Source organism: Psittacula echo, assembly GCF_963264785.1.
Source record: "Psittacula echo genome assembly, chromosome: 13".
In the NCBI taxonomy this organism is placed as follows: domain Eukaryota; kingdom Metazoa; phylum Chordata; class Aves; order Psittaciformes; family Psittacidae; genus Psittacula; species Psittacula echo.
Window position 1 is genome coordinate 8,651,895 of NC_137749.1, and position 22,074 is coordinate 8,673,968.

Below are 22,074 nucleotides of genomic sequence, written 5' to 3' on the forward strand. Positions count from 1 at the left end.
GCAAGGACATTAGTGCCCTGGCAGAGTTAGAGATGACGAAGGCTGTATTTTCCTTTTCCAGTAATACTTGGATTTAACTATATAAACTGTTCCCCTGGGAGCAGATCCTATTTCACTGTTTATGCAAGAGCCTCAGAATTGGATTTTAAAGGTGAAAGTACCCACTCCCAGACTGCAGGAGTGCAGTCAATACAGATGTTCATCTTGCTATAGCAAACAGCTTCTTCATTGAACTTCTCAAATTCTTTGCCCTGTCACCCACTGCCGCATCCAGAAAAAGCAGAGCACAGGAGTTCACCCAGGCAAGGATGGCCTTGATTATCAACACTGCAAAAGGTAAGAACGGATGTGCAGTAGCAAAGCCTGCATGAGCTTTTCATGCTGTGACAAGTCTAGGTGAAGCAGAGACAGGCACATGGGATGCAGAAGCATCCAGCCTCAGGGTAAAGCACTGCCTCGCTCTCCAGCCCTGGATTTGTCATTCAGGGCATGGATTGCAACCAGCTCCCTGAGAGCGCATCCCCATGTGCAGGGCGCTGAAGTGGAGAACAAAAGCAATCCCACCCTAGAAGAAAACTAGCGGGGTGTGTAGATCAGTCAGAAAGCAGCACAGCTAGTGTGATGAACAGTGAGTGCCCACTAGCTAGTTGCTGCCAAGTACACACAGGAGAAGTTTATCCGCCTCCAAAGAGGACAGTTCTCAAAAGCAGCAAGGTGGGATGAGATGTTAGCAACACTAATCCACAATGGAGCATCTCTGCCAAATAAAGTCCCTAAAAAAGAAGCAGCATTGTAGAAATTTCAGTTCCAGTAAAGAAACCAAAACGTTGGATGGGTCTATCACTCCTGAGCATGGCCGTGAGCCTCTCAAAGCCGTTTCCACAGAGCTATGGTTCTCACTGATTTTTTTTGAGACAAAGATGAAAGGGCCATTCAGAGCAGCCTGGAACCTACCTCCTACAGTATCTTCCCAGTTATTTTCCTTTGCCAATCCCTTTCCTGGACCTAATCCATGGACCACAGCACATGAAAGGCAACTGTAAGCCTGGCACCATGTGTGTAAATTCCTCTGCAGAGCCTGCTCATGGGAGATGGCAAGAGCTCTTGCTACACAGCAATTTCTATCAGCCAGAGTGATGGCAGGGGGAGAACAGTGGCAAGGCTGCTCACCAGATTTATAAAAACACAGGATGTGCTTAGCTCCTCTCAGTTTCAAAGCACTTGGGCACTTTCATCTGTATTTAAAGAAAGCTGGGCCTTGGTTCATATTATTGCAAACTGCCTAAAAAATTTGCCTTTAAAATAACCCTATTGTACAATGGCCTTTGTGGAAAAGCTGATGTTGTATCCTATCGCCTTTCACCTCCACACCACCAGCCCAGACCAGAGGAATGTGTCAGCTCAATCCAGAATATGCCGACAAACTCAGAGGCACTGCAAGCAGGATCCATTCATTTAGGGCAGGAACAGCCTACAGTTCTGGGCTGGCACAAGGTGAAACTGCAGGTCTGTGGCTCAGGGAGGGCTTCACAGACACCATCATCATGCAGACACTCAATAACCCTGTCACGAGGCCCCACTGAGCTTAGCACTAGGAACAAGAACATTAGAGCTGCTGTTAGGATCTTTCCATAAAAGCAAAGGGTTCACAACCCCACTCTGCCATTTTGGCAAATTTCATCTGTGATAATTCAGTATAAAATACTGCAGCCAGACCAGGCAGCCCACTTTGACCAGGACAGACCTGCAATACTGGTATTGTCCTGACAAAGTCTCAGAGATGGTGTCTTCTACCAGATTCAAGAGTGCCATTTTTCCTCTCTTCTCATCAAAAATCACAGCCTTAGAAACAAACCTTAGCATCCAAGTGCACTGCTGAAAACAGAGGCCAAAGCCCTAAACACTGCAGAGGGTCATTAAAGAACACACATTTTAAATCATATTGCCCACTCCTCCCCAGATCCTTTCCACCTTAAGATAATTTTACCCCTGAAAAACTGAGTGAGAAAGCAACCCCAAGCTGAATAACTGATGTCACTGCATCAGGGACACAGCTCAACCACACTGAACAAATTGGGTTCAATACTTCAACTGAACAATAATTTCAATTCAACAATTCAATTCAACAATAACTTCTGTTCTTTGCAGATAACATTGCTGTGACACTGGTTTTGCTGCCACTTTAGCATTGATTTCCACTATAAAGTTTATCAAATCAGAGTCATCACTATAATCTCTACTCACCCTGTAACAAAACTGTTAACAGTGACTCATAAATACAGTCCTGATCTAAAGGAACAGGAGTTGTAAACTCCTCTCTCGTAGCTTTTTTTTCTAGTGGTATTGCTGATTTCATCTATTGCTTTCTGAGTTCCACCTGAACATAACAAGAGTAGAGGTAGAAGGTGGGAGATGTTAACACAGCAGGCACTGGAAGAACGGACTTTGTGAAAATGTCACCTTTGAAATGATTATAATGGATTTTGCAAGTCAGAGCACTGAAACTGTCCTAAAGAAGGTATTAGACAAGACAAAATGATTTGACTGTAAAACTGTGGTTGTTGGACACACAAGGAGCAGCAATACCTAATGTTGGGAAGAACCTGGAAGCAAGAGTGGAAAAATGGCATTTGATGGATTGTGTTTTCCTTAGAGTCAACCCAAAGGAAATGGAGACAGCCACACAGGTAAGATGGAAAAGCAAGATGGACAAGGAACACTCGGCTCAGTCAATAGGTTAGCAGGCAGCCAGCACCCTCATGCAATTTCAGCTCAAGCGACAGCCACACCAGGCCAAGAGTAACTTGTCATTCACAGCCCTTTAACAAGAACAGAGTGCAAATTCAGATTAGATACCTATGAACAGCTCTTGGACTTGCAGTACAGCATCAAGTCAAACCTTCGTATTTTTTAAGAATCCAAGGATAACCATCTCCAAGAAACCCCAGAACCAATGTCACATGTGGAACAGGAAGGGATTTTCTTGGGCCCACAGCCTGGGCTCTGACGTGCCAGCCCAAACATCTCTTGGCATTTAATTTTCTGTGATTTATTCTCTAGTCATGTTTTGCTGTGGGATCTCACCCCACTGCCCCTCACAAGGCCTATCAGAAACATGCCACCCCCTCACAGACATGCTAAATGTCACACTGTACTGGCCAGACGCGGCAGGCTCTGAGTCCCCAAGCCCGAATGAAGCAGCTTAACCCAGAAATGTGGTTCTGTCCTTGATGTGGCTGTCCCTGCAGCTCATCATAGCCCCATGTGCCCTCAGACCACATGAGGTCAAGTTCTTTTCCTTATCTCGAGGCTCAAGAGGTTCGTAAGGATTTCTAACCCCCAATGCCAGGATGGCAGAGGTCTGGTTTTATGTGCACGAAAGGAACATGCTCCCTCGGCTGCACACCTCTGGAGCACACTATTTCCACTGTAGATGATCAAATCAATAATGTCAGGCCAAACTCATGGCCCAGCCTTAAGAAATTTTGATGGGACTCTTTCCTGATGTAATGTTGCCGTAAGTGGGAAAATCAGTTTTTCTTCTCAGGCTCATTTCTAAACCGTTGCCTTACAAACATGAAGCAGAATCTGCTTTTCACTGGAGAAAACACATGCCAGCCTATTACAGCAGGATGCCAGCCAAGAGGTGGGTGGATGCCCTAATCATTTAATTTTTTGAAAAATAAGAAAGATAGTTATTTGTCATGAAGGAAAAGCCTTAAACCCCAAACGGAGAAGCTCTAGGTGCCTATGGATTCACTGGAGCAACAAATTAATTTATCCCTTGGGCATACACAGGGTGTCTGAGGAAGCAAAAGCGTTGTTTCATCCCTCCCAACATTTCTTGTTCACTGTCACTAATCCTATGATAGGTAGAATCAAAGTCCTCCAAAATACCCACATCTGTGCTGTGAGCTCCACCTCATACAGATACTCTTTAGTACCACATACGCCCGAGTGCAAGACACAGCATAGGAACAGAACACGTGAAGAAGCCTCTACACACTTTGCAAAGAAACAGAAGATGGTTCATTAAGCTTTCAGAGTAACAAGCCCCATTATATCCCTTGTTAGCAACCCCATGCACTCATTGAGCTGCTGCTACATGAGGAACAGCTCCAATAACACCATCACTTGTTTACCAGAAGAACAAATCTGCTATTGACCAACACCTGCCCATGACAGTGTGACCACAGGAGGAGCAGGGAGATGTTCAGATGACACTGGCCATTCAAACTAGGCAGCAAAGCTCCTGGCACTGGCCAGAACCTCTGAGCAGCTGCTGAGGACCAGCCCTGCCACCTCAAACAGAAAGGCTTTCACTGACATTAATGAGAGCTGCTGAAAATAATGCCATCACACAGCTATGAGATGGCATGAAGCCTTTCTGTTTGAGGACCAGCAGGCTGAACAGAGCAGCCACTGAGGAAGAAGAACGCTGGGCTCCATCCAGTCACTTCTGGTTTATTTAAATTGCTGTGAAGTCAAATGTCGTGAACATAGTGTGAGCTGAGTGCGGTGGGGCAGGGCAGGAGAGGCTTGTTCAAGTGACAAGAGGACACACTCCTGCTGCAGGGTGATGGTTACCAGGATCCCAAAACAGATCAATCTGACAGTACTGGGGTGTACACAGAAAACATGCCTTTAACTTTCCCACCTCTGTGCGCCTGGTCTGAGCTTCTGAAGTGTCAGCCCCAGGGCTGCCCGCAGACTAGAGCGGATCCAGAGTGTTCAGCCGCTCAGTGGACCTGGAGTCCTTCCCAAGCATGTGCCTGGATTAACTTCCCAGTAAAAGCCCCAGGTCCTGTTAAATAACTGTCCTCTCTGATATCCACTTCCTTCATAAATACACTCTCTGCCAAGGGCTCCTTTCAAGGGGAGGAGAGCTCTTGAAAGTAAGGAGACAAACAGCATAGGCGTTAATCTCAGGGGTGAGACACGAGTGGTTTTCCTTCTGCATGCTCCAGTGAAGGGCTTCAGGGCGCTGCTCCGCAGAAACCGTCTACACAGTCAGGACTGTGAGCACAACTGCTGGGAGATGAGAGATCACCTCAGACAGCAGCTCCCCTGCTGTCCCCATGACACACTCTGGCTCATCTCAGCACAGCACAATCACAGCAACAAGGCTTTGCTGCAAGCCAGCTGCATCACTTGAAGTTTAACCCCTGCTGCCTTTATTCAGCCCACTGCAAATACCAGCTCCTGAAGGCTGTGATGCTTCTTCCATTACTGTCTGATCCCAGCTGGCACCAACTCCTCTGAGCAGCAGGAACCTCTGAGAGTCTATAGGATCCTAAAAGCCATAAAGCTCCTTGACATTTTCTACAGCTGGTCTTGGGCAGAGGGAAATTACTGTTGGTCCAGATGGGCATTTCCAGTACTGCCTCTACATTTCCAGGACTTCACATCACTTAATATCCAATGTGGAGACTCAGGGGAGCTTTAAGCTATAAAGCAAGCATAGCCAAGGGGACCATGTATGTAGGGCAGGCAGATAGCAGATGCCTTTGTGACTCATATTTCACCTGAATATATAATTAATGTAGTATGTAATTTATTAAAAAACAGAAGTGGATGTAAGACCGCAGGATCTAAAGAGACTTCATGTGTGTACATATCACAGCAAGAATGAGCTCAGTGCGGCAGGCAGGATTAGAATAGTTCCCACACTGAGGAAACAGCCAGGAGAGATTACAAAGGCCGAAAGCAAAGTGACTTGCCTGGGAGGTGATCTTAAAAGTAACTGCAATACAAACTAAAGCAGTAAAAGGCCTGGCCTGCACTCTCGTGTGCATTCACACAGCTCCCAGCACCAGGGGTCTGCAAGGAAAAATGAAACAGTCACTGGAGCCCTGACCACATCTGTACCACCATGGGCTTTGCCTCGCAGACAGCAGAAGGAAGGCGTTAAGCCATTGGAGCCTTTTTTCCCACAAGCTGAGTGGATCTTTCTTTCCCCCACTCCCTTGCTTCTGCACTGAGAATGTCTAGAGGTCAGTGGGACGGGCTCGCTCCCCATGGCCAGCCTCCAGGAGCTAACGCTCATGATGCTGTGGTTTATTTGCTCAGCCCGCGCTCCAGCTCCCAGTTCTCTGCCAGGAGTCATTCTGGGAGAACAGCACCAGCTGCCCCGGGGTGGGGTCAGGCAGAGACCATCCCAGCTCCATACACACACCCTGGACACACTTGATAACAAGCTTCAAAACAAACAGGGCACTCCCAAAGTTCCCAGGAAGAGCAAAGAGCTGAGCTGAACAAAGCTGGCAAATGCAGGATCTCAGCCCTCCTGCTCCTTGGCTCCGAGCAGTCGCGCAGTACAGCCACCAGTGGCACACAAGGACATATCGACCACCCTGCTGCTCCTCTCCCTCCATCAGATAACTTCAGGGTGAGCACTCCAGTCCTGGCAATGGCTGTTACTTCTGTCAGCTAGTGCCACCGTGCAGAAAATAGCCAAAATTTAAGAGATGAGTGAAAAGCTGGAGCTAATTCCATTAACTTCCCTCCTCTGACTGACTTTGCAACTGCACTGGCTCACCTCCCACACCATCCTGAGCTAGCGTGAGCCACACAGCCTGAGATCCTCCTGCACACTGCACTTCTAAGTTTCCCTCAAGCCTCACTGCCGTGGCATGGCACCAGGCTGGTGCAATCTGAAGGCTGCGGTGCTGTATTCAGAGAGGTTCTGCCATCTTGAGCATCCCTGCACTGTACTGCCCTGCACAGCATAGCTACATCCCTCTTCTGGAGCTGAACTTCAGCCTCAACTTCTCTGTTATTTCTTCTTCTTTTGACTTCAGGAGTGAACAGTTGTACCAAAGCCAGAAACTAAACAATTCTCCTCCCTCTCTTGGCATTACATCCTCCCAGATACTTGTGCAGGGTTTCACTTCCTCTTCAGCTCCTGGTCAACACTTCGCCAGGCTTTTCTCATTAGCAAGCCTGTCCCTGCAGCCCTCCAGTATGTTCTTCTCACAGCCACCTCCAGCACATGGAGGTGATACCACATAGGATGGGGCTGCGACTGACAGACCAAGGGAGGGCACAGCAGTCTAGAGTAGAATGTTAACAGGCTGTAATACATTAATTTCAATTAATGCACAGGAAGTACACCACACAGGAGAGAAGGAATTAAGAATATTAACCCATTCAGCCCGCAAAACACAAAGGACTCGTACGTCAATTGGGAGCAACTGATCTCTTCCACTTTCTGCAGCCCAGCCCCTATGGGTAGCATTGCACATACAAACCCTTTACAGCACACAGTGCCACTTTCCCCTATTCACTTTAAACAGTCTTCCTGGGATTCCAAGTGGTGGATGAACAACAGCACACATACTGATGAAGAACACGCATTCTGGGATCTGATCCCAGCTTTTCTGATGCTTCACACACAAATCCAGCTCCTGAACACTCTTGTGGGAACAAGATGACTGCAAACCTCTTCACAGCTCCAGGGACAATTCTCTGGGAGAAAAGGAATGTGTAACAGCAGACAAACATTTTTCCCTGTGCTTCGTGGCTAACCACACTGTAGACATACACGCGCACACACACAGACCGAATCCAGCCCATATGGGAGTTACTCCAGAATGCTATGAAACAACTTGCAAATGCTTCACAAAAATCTGAAGTCACACAATGTATTAGAAATGCCATGTTTCTTTCATGAGTACTACAGGATTTTCTGTGTGGTTTCACTGTCCCAGGGAAATCTCTGCCTTGAGGGGACAAAGTCTTGGTGTTGGTGAGGCAGAAAGCTCTGCAGGTAAGCAAAGAAGGTGCCTTCCAGTTCATGCTCTGCTCTCCAGGAAAAAAGTAACAGAGAAGCCACTTGAACTTAGAGAAACAACGTGAGAAGAACCTTCCTGGCTTATCAAAGAGGTATCTCAGCAAGAAGTGCCTGAAGTACTGAAGATGGAGCAGAGCTCTCCAGACTTAGATTGTGCACATACGAGCAGTAGCTGCAGCACGGTTATAGGAAACACTGCTGTGGGCAGTGGGGTGTCCCAAAACTGCTAGGAAAACCCCCTGGACTGAACAGTTAAAACTAACTTGACAAAGCTCTAAAGATACACAGCAGAGACCCAACCTGGTCTGGCATAGGAAGCAACCAGTTGCCTGAAGGGCTGTCCCCTGGTTTTCCAAGATGTCCATTTACTGGGTATTTAATGAACAGCAACTTAGACTGAAACTGAGGTTAGGCAATATGGGTTCTAGAAGGCACTGAACCCCAGCAGTTGTTTCTCTCTCTAGACTTGCCTTTCCTCAGCTTTTGCAGGGATCTGTCATACCCCCTTGGTTTATTGCTAAAACAGTTGACTGAAGAATAGCATCATCATGAAGTCAGTATCATTTTTGAGTGTTGAGCAGTTGTAAGAGACTCCTTGACTTTGGAGACTAAAAACATTCAGTGACTGAGTTTCTCCTTCATTCAGATGACAGCAACATTGTCACCTCTGCAGTTGTGAGCTGCCTTTTGTAATGCCCCAGCTGCTGCAACCCAGCAGCTGAGCAAGTGTCACAAGCATCTCTTGGGGTTAAATAAAACTTGCTCCTACTTCATCAGCATTATCAAGGATCAGGCCGCGTGTCACACTCACGCACTTGGCCAACGTGCCCAAAACAGCCCTGTGCCATTCATGCAAGAGCAGTGGAATTTTGGACTCATGCACAAGTAGCTAAGCAGTTCATGGAAATTCAAGGGACAGAAATCCCTGTGCAGGAAACACTTACTTCCCCCTTTTCATAAACTGCAGATTTCTACTTGCACTGAGAGGGCTGAACCCCTGCCCTGCGCTAATAACCATTTATCCATTTGGAGCATAAATAATTGAAGAGAGACAGCAGCAGCAGCAGGAGGCAGATTCTGCGCCCAGCTCTCCAGCAGTTCTGTTTCCCCATGCAGTTCATGTGCTAACCTCTTTTTACAGTCCTTTTCCAAGAAGCCAAACAGACAACGGGTGGGGGGAGAAATCCAAGCGCCCAGGATGGACTTCCCTCCCTAGCCCAGAACAGCCCATTTGTGCAACACAGGGGCCTCCTGCAGCAGGACTGTTTAGACAGATGCATAGCAGGACAGGCAGGACTGAACCTCCTGACCGGCTGCAGTCCCACCCAGCTCCTGACACACTGTTCTGAGCACTGAGCCTTTGCCCAGTGTGGAGGGTGAAAGACCAACATTTATCTTTTGAAATAGGTCAAAAAAAATTAATGAACCACACAAGGCTTTTTACAGAGAAGTAAAAGCTTCCACTCCTGTGCTACATCTGGCCAAGATACACTGGGACATCAGAAAGACAAACAGAGATGTGCTGCTGTAAGAGTATTTCCAGTATTTACCTCCAGAGTCTGTGACTAATTTGCTACTCCCTTTCTGGCAGGCGCATCTTGGTAGTCAGGATGTAAGACCAGGGTTGGAAAACAGAGGTTGGAAGAGACATTAACATGGGGAGTCAAAGAGAAACAGCCTCGCCAGGGCGATCTATGACACAGTGAGAGACTATCCAGCTGTGGTGAAATATCCCACTCGCCAGCTGCAAGCATCGTTTTGTTTTCTCTGAGCAAAAACCACCCTGTCTGCACTGATACAGAGCATGGCAGACAGCACAGGAACACAGCTCCACATTGCCACTCCCAATGAGTCAAAGAATCATAACTATAAAATAAGTGGTTTAACTCTGAGAGAATTAAGAGTCAGTGGTACTCTGCTCACCTGCCAAGTTCCATGCTCTTCTTCTTCCTTGTGCAGAACTTTCCTCTAATCACAAGATTACAAGAGCTGCTACTGTAAAGAACATACTTAGGTGAAAGATGGCAATGCCACAAACATGTAATGGAGGCATGGATTATCCAAGCTACTCCAGCACAGACTGTGAGGGTATTCTGTAAGGCCAAGCTCGGCTTCTGGTCTTTGTTGTACAATTGCTGTACAAAGGAACCTCAATTCACGTGGTAGTTCTCATCATCTTTCACAAAACTAAGCTAACCAATTTTCACTACATAGGTATCTACACAGAAATCAAAGGCAATGTTAAGGTCATTCTCAACCAGCTCAAGACACAGGAATCACCACTCCTCCCTCCTCTTGATCTGCTCTTTGTCATCAGCAACTACCTGCACTGGAGCTGTCCTCAGTGAGCCAAGGGTGGTACCTCTGTTCTACGCAAAGCATAGCTTTTTCAGGGGCCACACTTTCTCCCATCTGGGCTCATCTCTCCATAAGCACAGCAGAGAAAAGTAGAAGGTAGCTCAGCACACACTGACAGAGAACAGGGGGATTTCCATCAGCCAATGTCCTCTGCAAGGCAAGGCTGTGGTTGAAGGTTGACCTTAAAATGATGCACTATGTTGGTATGGTTGCTATTTTAGATGGAAGACATCTCTGCTGTTGTGATATCTACTGTTCCAGGACCAATGGAAATCTCTGCTTCTCTCTTTTTTTCTAAGAAAAAAGCAATGGAGTATGAATATAATTTTTTAAGATACAAACCCCAGATTCTCAAAACCTGAAACACAAAAGCAGTGAATTCAGGAATTCTCAGTGCCTCCCAATGATTCACACTGAAACCATTCCTCCAGTCAAATTACCTTCTGCACAGCATCTTCTCTATATGCAGTACCCCATATGTATTTTTAATGGCAAGCAGACCACTTCAAAAATATGCTTAAGTAGAAAAAAGGACCAAGCTAAATGCAAAAGGCACAGCCCTGTAATTTCAGACCCACTGAAAGAACTGGATTCACCAGATAGTCTCTGCTCCCACACCCAAACAACTTTGCAAGTTGATGGGGTGGGGAGAGATCAACTTGGGAAGGAGAGGTTCCCATCCTCCTGATTTAAAAAGAAACAATGACTTCAAAGCACAGTAGAAACACAGGCCTGAATGAGCAGGAGTGAGCTTCAGAGAAGCAGCAAGGTAACACCCCAGACAAACACACGCCAACAACACGAGCTAGGAGGCATGATCTCCAGGAGTGTGCCAGGAGACTCCAGTTTAACTGGGTATTTGGGAGGTTTCACCTGTACTCCTCCCACAGCAACACCTTGGGCTTTGGCAGAGCATCCATCCGCTGCACTTGTCCTGTTTGGTTCTCAAGTCAATGCTCTTATGACAAATTGCTAGGTTTCTCTTACACGGGGCCTGCTCTTCTGCACATGGAACATTAGTCACTGTTTCATTTGCCTACCCAGTTTCACCACGAGAATCCCTCTCAGCGCTCCAGCAGTATATAAATTGCCAGGAGAGAAACCATTCCTCTGAGAGGTGCTGAACCAAAGTAGAATGAGACTGAGGAGCTTGGTCTTACCAGGCAACCTACTGTAGAGCTACAGACCAAACAGTTTCTCCCAAGTCCAGGGTCTTAAACCACAACTCTTCCTCTTGGAAAGCTAGATTCTGTGTGCACAGAGACCAGCATCAAGCCTCCACTGACATCAACGGCACGAGTTCAGTACCAAATACACCAGTTAAGAGGCCATTCCTTGGTAACCAGAGAGGGGAGAATCTACCATTATTTTTTCTTCAATAAATCATAGCAATTACAAGTCCAACCTGCAAAACAGAGTCCTCTGGAACTAGACAAATGCATCAGCTCTGACTATGCTGCAGGGGAAGTTAAAGACACATTCTTAGACACCACACTGTTCTATTTTTGGACTCAGTAAGTCCAAATTAAGATTTTACTGAAGACTGCTCTACTCACATGCACTCTATTGTACTGCCCTCTCAGAAGCTCACGCCATTTCCCAACTGCTTATAAAAAACAGCTTTTATAATAAATTTTGAAAAAGCAGTTCAGGCAAGAATCACAGCTTTAGCAAACCTCTTAAACTGTTACCTGCTGCCAGATGTCAGGGAACTGGAACAAGGTGGCACAAGAAGAAAAGTCCTGCTCCCAAAGGCTGCTGAAGAAAAATCATTTGTGGTTTTGTGTGTTCACTTTAATTTTAACAGACTGCTTTGTATTCACAGCTTGGTTTCCCTCCACTGTCCATGGCTGGCACAAATTCGTAACGCACCGTGCTCTGTCACGCAAGACCCATTCTACGCTCTAGGTGTAAGGCACATGCACACACCTGCATGTTTGAGGAGAGACCTTCTCTGCCCCAGGAGAACACTCTCCTGCAGACACAACCTCTTTGGGTACCAACTCCAGCCCACTCTTGCCTATGCAGTGTGACAAAGGCCCTCAGGAATTATGATAATATCTACAACAGACTACTCTGATCTCTGCCTCGCTTCTTCCCTTGGGGAATGAGCAGAAAGGAGCCTTATACATAGCCTGCTCCCCTTCTTATTTAAAAACAAATTAACTAAAGAACAGCATGTGGTTTTGTTGGGGTTTTTTTGGGGGTAGGGTCACAAAGCTCCCCTCCAGCTCACAGCTTACATTGAATTTACTACAATTTCAGGAGACATTCTGGATTGTTTTCCTCCAGAAATAACAAGAATTAACAGCAACACTGACAGATAACTACCAAATACAAATAACAACAAAATACTACCGAAAATTTAAGTAGCTTGGGAAAAATGCAGTCAATGACCCAATTCTCCTGTTACCCCTGGATTTACTTTGTTCATCTCACCACTGCAATCAGCAGCTCACAAAATACCCCAGTGTCTTTTCTCAGTGCTCAAGTCTGTATTATATAGGGAAACACCATCTCCAGCAGTAACCAGGTGAATGCCCAAGCTGCTACAACGCCAGTTTGCCCTTCTATGGTCCAGAATGGCAGTGCAGTACCACTGTCTTGGTAGGTGTCTGCTGCATGTGGTATTAGAGCCTCAGAGAAAGACTGGACTCAAAGGCAAGTCCAAGCCAGGCTGGGAATGGATGGGTGGCCTTCCTCCCGCTGCAGGGGCTTGATGCATTGCCCTGCTTTGTTAACCACCATCTCCATCCCCACCTTTGTGAGGCAGAAAAGATCTTCTACACACAGCAGACATTGCCTACATCATGGTGATGGTGCTAAGGAACACATGGGAGTCTGCTAGTAACCCCTTACCTAGACATTCAAGCTCAGGAAGAGAAGGATTCCTCTTCCTCTCAAACACCCTAAATCCCTCCAAATACCAAATAAAGAACAAAAAAAACCAAGCCTGTCGATGTCATCTGATTGCATCACTCCTCTTCTCTCTCCAGGACTCAAAGACAAATAGCTATTTGCTTTGCAAGGCAAAACAGATGTGCCCAAACGCCCAAATCCCGGCTGCCTGCGAGGTGATGATCTGCTACACCACCCAGGAGTGGCGAGCGGCAGGATCGGGTCTGTGTCTGCGCATCTGTGCTGCGGCGGAAAGAGGTTGTGATGGGGCGACGTGCTCCTAATGCTGAAATGCCTCTGCTAGCCCCTGCGCTGCCTTTCTCCATCCGAACCTACTCGACACACCCAAAGGCACCACAAAAAAAGAAACCCAACCCAAAACGCAGGGAGATGGAGCAGGCAAAGCACCCATTTCCCGGATGAACCCAGCTAAAACAGGGCCACCATGCCCAGCACAGGCGTGAACGCTGCCGTGCCCAGGTAGCAGGACACCACCCGCTGCTGCAAGCAAGGCGGGCGAGCTCAGCCCCTGCTGCACCGCGCCGCGGACCCACCACCTACCTGCTTCTCCTCTGCGGGGCACAGCGAGGAGGGCGGGATGCCCGCGGCAGGAGCCGGCACCGGGGAGAGAAAAGAAGAAAGAGTGAGGCGTGAGGGATGCGACGGACCGCGGGGCGGAGCGGCCGCGCATCCCCAGCGCCTCACCTGGGTTGACCAGCTTGCTCTTGTACCGCATGCCCGTGCTCATGGTGCCGCCGGCGCCCCTGCCTGCCCCAGCCTGCAGCAGCGCCCCGCTTGCCCGCGAGTGTGTGCGCGGCCGGGGCCGCCCCAGCGCCGCCGCGGAGGGACCGGGGCCGGGCCGGGGCTGCCAATCCCGGGAGCCCGCCCCGCCCCGCGCCCGCCCCGACCCCGCCTCCTCCGGGCCCGCGGCTGGGAGAGTGATCCCGGCCGGAGCATCACCGCCGACGGGCTCCTGGGCAGCGCCTCCCGGCCCCCGACACGTCCAGGGCCTGCGATGCTACCGGAGAAACCCTCCGAGAGGTGCCAGCGACCACCGGTCTGGAGGCTGAAACACAACAGAAGGAAGCACAGCCTACTCTCGAGCAGAAACACAGCATCCAGAAGGAATACACCCATTGAAAAACCCAAAACACAAACCCCAAACACAAATAGAATAAATAGGAAATGTGTTTCCAGATTTAGCATCTCGAAATACAGTGGGAAGTCCTGATTCATAGTGCAGCTGTACTGTGCAAAGTAGGAATGCCTGCTTTGTTTCCATTAAAACATTTTAAAGAGGTGATACGGAAAGTTATTTTAGGTAAAGGCTGTCAGCATAACTTTGTAAGAAAAGGCAAGAGAGAACTCAAATGATTTTTAAACACTCCAGAGGCAGTAGTGGCACATGATTTAAGAACAGCTCATAGGAACCTCAGCTCAGCTCTAAAGGAGCAAAGAGAGTGGGAAGTGAAGGCTGAGGACACACAGATCCTTCCCTCAACTTCCACAGCTGCAGGGAAAGGTTACATCTTCCACATTTCAAGGACAAGTAAGTAGTCAGACTTGAAACTCTTCTGAATACAGGACAGGGTGCGTGTGGCATGGTGATGACTGCAGAAGTGCATGGACCCTCTCCTGCCCTGCAACAAAGCTGACAACGATGACACAGTACTAATTTTTCAAATCCTTGTAGTCAGCACAGCCTTTATCTTCCCATTTGTTCCACCTTCTCATTCAGAACATCCCTCATACCAAAACAAAGATCCACTTTTAAGACCAGAGATTGGCAATCCCAGGCACATACATTTTGAAACCGCATTGGCTCATCCCGAGTTCACTTTCAGCCATTGATTCAAAGCATCGAAAAAAGTTAAATCAGGTAATTGTCAGCATATCTGCTTGTTTGTAAACGTCAGAGTGCCACAGTCCATTAGAGACTCTACACCACAATTAAAGAAACCAACAAGCCCCTTAACCTTTCAGGAGTTGTTTTATAGTCTGCCAGTGGTTTAAATCTAATGAAGACTGAAAGGACTGCAGTCCTGTGCTCCTTGATCCTGCTGAACTGTCATTAAAGTTGTTATATGTGGGCACTTTGTCCCAGTGCTGGGAAGTGTCAGCCTGGAGAAGGACAGGCTGGAATTCAGGGGAAGGTTTGTGTGTCTTCCATGGCCCTGGCACTGACCAGACCATTGGGAGTAGAAATGCAAGGCCAGAAACCAGGCTCTAGCCAGAGATCTTCACAGTAACAAAGACTTGGCTTAACAACTGTGTTACCCCATCGTAGTGTGAAGTATTTAACAAAAACAAGTTCAAATGTAACTGAAGATTAACATCAGACAACATCAAAAGGCACAAAAATAAAGGCTATGTTGAAAGGAAACTATCTGTATATGGCACCAGCAGTACTGCAAGCTGGTTTTGGACAATTCTTAAAATAAATCTCAGGGTTTGAGCCAAAATGCTCCAGCTGGAATCCAGAAGCCTGAAGAAGGCAGAGGCTATCAAGTGATAATCAGTACCCACTAGTAAAACTCTGCTCACTGAAGCTTCCAACACAAGAACTATGACAGTGACTTTAGATGCCTTGCTTTCAAAAGAGGGAGGAAAAAGCTCTGGTTTAAATAAAAGTCTAGATGCTTTTTAAAGTCTGCTTCCCTATTGTCCTGGTTTGCTTTGAAAGAGCAACCTTTCATGTTACCTTTGTTCAGAGAGCTAATCCAGTGCGCAACTAATGTATGTAACTAAAGTCTTGGCTTCTCAGCAGGGGTGTGGCTGTCCTGACTTTCACAAGCACAAATGGACAGCACATCATCTTAAGAAGGTTGCAAAATATGATGCAAAATCTGCAAGAAAAGCAAGAACAGTGCATATAATGGCACACAACTCATAAGAAAATGCTTGTGTTAAATCTCTCACCTTGGCCCTCTCCACAGACACACAATTCAAATCTTCATAAAACCTGAAGACACTTTGTATGAACACAAATCCATCACTCCGTTTCTTCTTTCAACTTCATTATAGCAGCCACTGAGATAACAATGTAGCACCCATTTTATGCAGTTCAACTCCAAGCACAAGCCAAATATGCATCCCGGTGATACAAATTGTTTGTTAATCCTATCCTGAGTAAACACTCATTGCTAGACAGTAAAATTAGGGCTAATTACATGAAAGACAGTCCAATTTAGTACTGAAGACAAAGTGTCTCAATCCCATACTTGCAAAATAATTTATGTTTATGCATATGTAATACACACCAGACTACAAAGCATGCAGAAGAGAGCAGCAACAAAGAAACCAGCAACATTCTTATGAAGTAAGGTGTGCAATGGGATTTTCTAAGGTATTTACCCACCTTAAAGGTGTTAGCAGGTGCCTACTGAACTATGGGGAAAAAAAGTGGATGCAAAGTCTTGCTACCTAACTTCCAGTTAAACACTTTTAAAATTGTTCTGAAATGAAATCAAAGCAGTTTTTATGCAAACTCTGGAAAATGCCTGCATTCCCCAGGGGAAATATCACAATCCCTTTGAATACGCACTGTGCACACCACCACTACAGCGTTTCATAATTCACTGGAAAAAGCCAAAATAATAATAATAACAATGATAATAAAACCAACAACAAAAACCATCCCAAAATTCAACATTTTTCACATTCATACAATTTATTACAAAACTTCAATGAAAATTAGTGTTATGGTATATAAAAAACAAAAATTCAGAACATGCCCTCACTCAGCTGACAGATAAAAATGCCTGTGACAGAAATTCTTGTAACCAAGACTTGAGACCTGAAGGCCAATCTTCAGAGGCATCCCCAGAAGTTGTTGGCATGTGTAGTGTTTACGGTACATTAAGGCACGATGATTTAGAAAAGTCAGCTTCTTTGCATCACTGGCGAATCACCAGTGGTTTGTAATTTTCTCGTACATCACACAAATATAAATCACCAGAGATGAAGCTTCAAAAGTAACCAAAGCACAGAGAAAGTTATGAAAAACTGATAGGATAACACAGTGATTTAAAATGGCAAGTGAGTTATGATACTGTGCAAGCACACATGCGTTTACTGTAAACAGGCCACAAAGTCTTTCAGTATTAACCACAAAACTGTTCAGAATAACCTAAGAGATACACGACTAACTCCTTAAAGCCACCACAATGACTAGTCCAAACAGCATAGTCTATCAGTTTCTGTAGAAAAAGGTATAGGAAGGATAATAAAACCACATAATAAGTATGAAGACAGTGTTACCAAAAGAATCAAAAAAGATACGCTATAACTTGATTAACATTGAATATATAAAAGAAGCCGTTTTACAACATGATCTTCAGACTTTGTTTTAACGCAGGTCTTGATCTGCGGCATCCAGCTTTTGCATTTGAACGTTACCATTCGGGCAAAGAAAACAGAGCACCCATCCACTTAGAGAACTGAATACTGCTGCAAACAGAAGTGGAAAACAAAGAGCATTAGAAAGGACAAACTCTCAGCACCGTCAGAGCATTTGGGGCAGCCTGAGCACCTCTGAGCAAAGCAGCATAAACCAAGACCAGGACATTCCAGTTACTGCATCACAGGGACCTGCATTAGAACTACACTGGCTGAGGCAGATGCAGTTTGGCCCCAAATATTTACCACAAATGTCTAATAAGAGCATATAAATGAGAATTTATTTTTAGTTACATACCTTCCTAAGCACCCACACCCCCTCCATCTGCAAGAACTGCATAACAGCTCATCTCACCAGTAACGCACACAAGACACCAACCACAGCCTGCTATGTCAAGTATTACTTCTGCTGGGGAAAACAAAACCTACTTATCTGAACAGGGCTAAAAGTAAGCAGCAAACTGCTTACTTTTACTTGATGTCATGCACAAACACTCTTATGACACTGCTTAAGTGAAACAGCAAAGCAAATAGATTTTTCCACGTATTCGTAGAGCAGTATTCATACAGCTGAAAGAAGGCTGCTACAAAGAAAGCACAAGTCCAGCTTTCCCTGCTTAAGAAGCTGTGTCAGATTTGGGACTCAGGTGACACCTCAGATTCTCCAGTCACAAAAATACTCATTTCAAACAGGAAAAAATATCCTTAAATATTCATCTGTATGGAAGAAAGAAATATCCTAGAAAACATTGTTCTGTCAACTCACTTGTAAAGTACAGTGCAACATTCATTGAGACTACAGTAGCTGCCTACAAGTGGGATATGGAGCAAGAAAAGCTGGTATCAGGGTCTTTTGCTCTGTGCCATTCTCAGAGTGGGAATTCTGGTCAATACACAGTTACTTAACATTTTAAAGAGGCCATCACTTCCCATACAAACCAGAACAAGCAAGCCAGCACTGAGGCTGTAAAGCCAGAGTCCATACATTGCTAACTAAATTCAATGTTCAAATTCAAAATTAATCTGTTGTGCTACACTGTATGAAAAAGAAACTACATTTCTGTCACTGCCTGCCTAACTCTAATCTGTTACAGAAAACACCTCAAGACGAAACCATAACTGATATTTCAGACTCACAAAAAGGCTGGAATTTCGAATAAACATAAAGGTTCAGTTTATAAGCACAGCTGCGCACTGATGTTACCACCATTAGCAACATGATATTCACATTTTATATGCTTGTAGAACATACTCGGGCAAAGTCGTGTTTGTGTATTTTCACTGTGGATTCATTTCGCTGCTCTTTCTTCCTAATCTCCTTACAAGACAATATTTTAAGATACATTAGCTTGATACTGTTCTTCACAAATTTGATTTCCAGTTTTATTACACTAACCGTACAGGCTCCCATACTCCTTTCACCAATACATAGCTTTACTAAATGCCTGCAACATGAATTCATACCATTATTTAAGAAAGATGATATGTTTCTCCAGTATACCATTAAACCAAAACTTTTGGGTAGCATAACTAGCACTACAGACACCTGCACCCTGAGGCACATGGTCAGACAGCTCAGAATCCTACATCTGTAAAGGTTTTGAATGCCTTGGGAAGGAATGGGTTTGCCTCTCAGCTGCTTCCAGGGCAACTTGACATCTCTCCATGTACACTTCTGAATTCTCAATGAGAGAAATTTGCTTTATAAGCAGTTACATTTTCTCTCTGACCTAATTTTTTCGTCAAATAGCACCCATTTTATGTTGTAGCTTTGAGTGGCCAATCACTAGCAACAATTCTGAGGAATGGCATCTTTCCAAAAGGAAGAAGAGTCAATTGGATGACACCAGTGTCCTGTTGTTAGTTTTGACTCATTGTTTCACTCACACCCGTAATATTTTGGGTTCCTGGTATTTCAGTCATCCTTTGATGACTTTGGTACTTCAAGGTTGCTCCTTTTCCTTTTGCTAGTCTGTAGCAACACCTTATACTTCTCTATAGCAAAAGTCATCAGCCAAGACAGATAAATATCCAAGCAAGATTCTTTAAGAGACAGAAGATGGAATATTTAGGTACAGGAGGTTTATAAACCTGACTAATACTTCAGGTTTATGTATCATATTAATGCTACATATTTTTCTTCTGTACAACACTTTGAAGATCACAATTTTAACAAAGTGCTTTTTTTTTTTCTATTGGGAAGAGCCACACAACTCATTTTCTGTCAAAGGCCAGAGAGAGATGCTGTGGAACTGCCAAGGTCACAACCCAAGTACAACGTAATCGTTTATTATGTTTTACTTACAGTCCAGGAACATGACTGCTTCACCAACTGAGAGCAGTATGGACTAACAGGGAGATGCAAGGTATTATTTTTACATGAACAAACTCATATGAAAGCATTATTGGTCTTTGCATCAAGTATTAAAAGCCATAACACGACTCTCGTCTGAAGCCTGCCTAGCTCTCTGCACACTATACACAAGGGCGGGTGGGCACCAGCTACAAGGTAGCTGGCTCTTGAGGACCCTGCTAAGATCTTTCTATACAGGTTAACTTCAAGGACCTATGGAGCCACACAAGTTCAGTACTTCAGTTGTACAGTAGCAGAGGAAAATGACAATTTCTATCAGAAATCTACTCTCAAAAACTTGTGCCAGGCCATCAGTGAAGGGTTTGCTGAACAGCTCCACAGTTAGAAGAGTTGAAAAGAGCTGGAGAGAGATGGCACTCTTCTAATCTAGTTTCTAGCCAGAGAAACATCCACTGGCAGTGCCAGGCGGTTGTTCCAAATACTACAAATTTGCCCAAGCTTCCCATTCTCCAGGCTCTCAATTTCAGCTGCCAAAAGCTACACCACAATCTTTGCTTCCTCAAATGACATTTCTCATCAGATCAATTCAGCATTCAGCAGCATCGTTTTAGAAGGCTGGTTGCTATGACAATGCTTTGTGTTGTTCTGTTAAATGGTGTCAATTCATTGGTAGAAAGAGCTAGCTGTTTGGTGCCTTTAGTACTGCTCTTATCAAGAATCAGAACAGTGTTGGTGAGCTCAGGAGGCTTTAATGTATTTGTGGAAATCATGAGCTATACTAAAGGAATTTTCAACATCCTACAGATATTTTAAGTGCAAGATGCTTGGTTTGGTTTGTTTTTTTTCTGAACACATTTCCCTAACCATAAATACATTTCCAGCTGGCTATATTTGTTTTTCATAGCCTGGCTTCTGTTACTGATTTGTCCCAGTATGATCTTGAAGCTGAGTAGAAGACAGACAATTCAGACTTGTAAAAATAAGAAGAGAGATAGGTTTTCAGAAACAGAGAAGGAAAGGGAAGAAACACCCATCAATAACCATTTCATTTGAAAAAATAATTCCAGCTTTTCATAATAAAGGCTCATTTAAGATGGACAAGTCCAGAAATTAGTAAATATGCTGCTGGAATTACTGCAGACTAATTTCAAAAGCATTTCATATTAGAGTATCCAAATAAAACTAAATCTGTTTTAGTTTTTGGTAGCTTACTCCACCCCTCCCATCTCCTTCCTCTCCAATCCTTCATTTGAACTGTCAAATGTAAGAAGCCATAAGCTCCTACACTCTTGCACCAGTGTCTTGTATTTTAAAGGCAAAAAGTCTGAAAAATCAAGCTTGCCTTGAAGTCTTTACCATGCCTCACATGGACTTGTAAGATCAGTATATCAAAAGGTAGGGTAAAAAATTGTTCCTGTTTATTCCAAGAGTATTCTGGTATCAAGCTGTGCTCTCACCGCCTGCTACAAACACCCCCACATGCCCTGTTTGTACACAGAAACTATGAAATATAGAGAGGAAATAGAAAAAAACGTAGATGAACACACCTTGGTTAGGGCTGCTGTCAATCACCACCATCTTGGAGAGTAAGTCTGTACTTACAGGCTTTTGTCAAAACCTGCAGTTGGCACACTGGTCACTGCTGTTTCCAAAATCATCTTCCTTTTCTACCCCTGTCCTAGTTTCCACCACTGCTGCCTTCCATTCCCTTTCAGATTTCTACTTGTCCACAGCAATAAATCTGTCCATTCTCTTTGGAAGCTTTGAACATATTCCCTACATAGAATCTTTGCCTTTGTCACTCGCCTTATGCTTCTCTTACTCGTCTTGAAAGTAAAGGAAACTGCTTGAAGTAGCAGTTTGCTCTTTCCATAACACCTTTAAAGATGCCCCTATTCAAAAGAGATCAGGCAAACCAGACCTTCCAGTCTATCCTATCTGTGTAGCACCTTATGATAATACTGACTCCTCAGTCTTTTTGGCAAGGATTTGAGTTTAGCACTTCTTAATCATTATGCAATGCCAGGCTCCTTCCAGAAAACCCCAAAGCATTCAGCAATCTTCTCCCCGCCCTGAAATATATCTGAAACCAGAAGTGGGTATTTCACATATTTGGATATTACCACATTTCATTATCTTACTGTTTACTCTCCAGCTCTTATCTATGGAGGTATTTACACCATACTTCTCTTTTCACAAAATATCTTTGCTTTAAGAAGGTACTTTTGAATATTTATCTAAATTAAGAGAAGTGAACATGTTAATTTTTACATGAATTATTTATAAAGTTACATGGTTTTCTGAGCACAAAGAT

At 44.9% G+C, this 22,074-nt stretch overlaps 1 protein-coding gene across 2 annotated transcripts in view; it reads right to left on the bottom strand.

Moving 5' to 3' along the window:
- SEPTIN5 (septin 5) overlaps nucleotides 1-22,074 on the bottom strand; it is a gene marked incomplete at its 5' end in the record, with an annotated part of 58,793 nt that overhangs the window by 34,235 nt on the left and 2,484 nt on the right. Inside the window, one exon of one of the 2 annotated variants that reach the window (XM_080628766.1) lies at nucleotides 11,842-11,879. The exons of the other annotated variant lie outside the window; for it this stretch is intronic. Of the gene's footprint in view, nucleotides 1-11,841; nucleotides 11,880-22,074 lie in introns of those variants that run through there. 2 annotated transcript variants of the gene reach the window in all.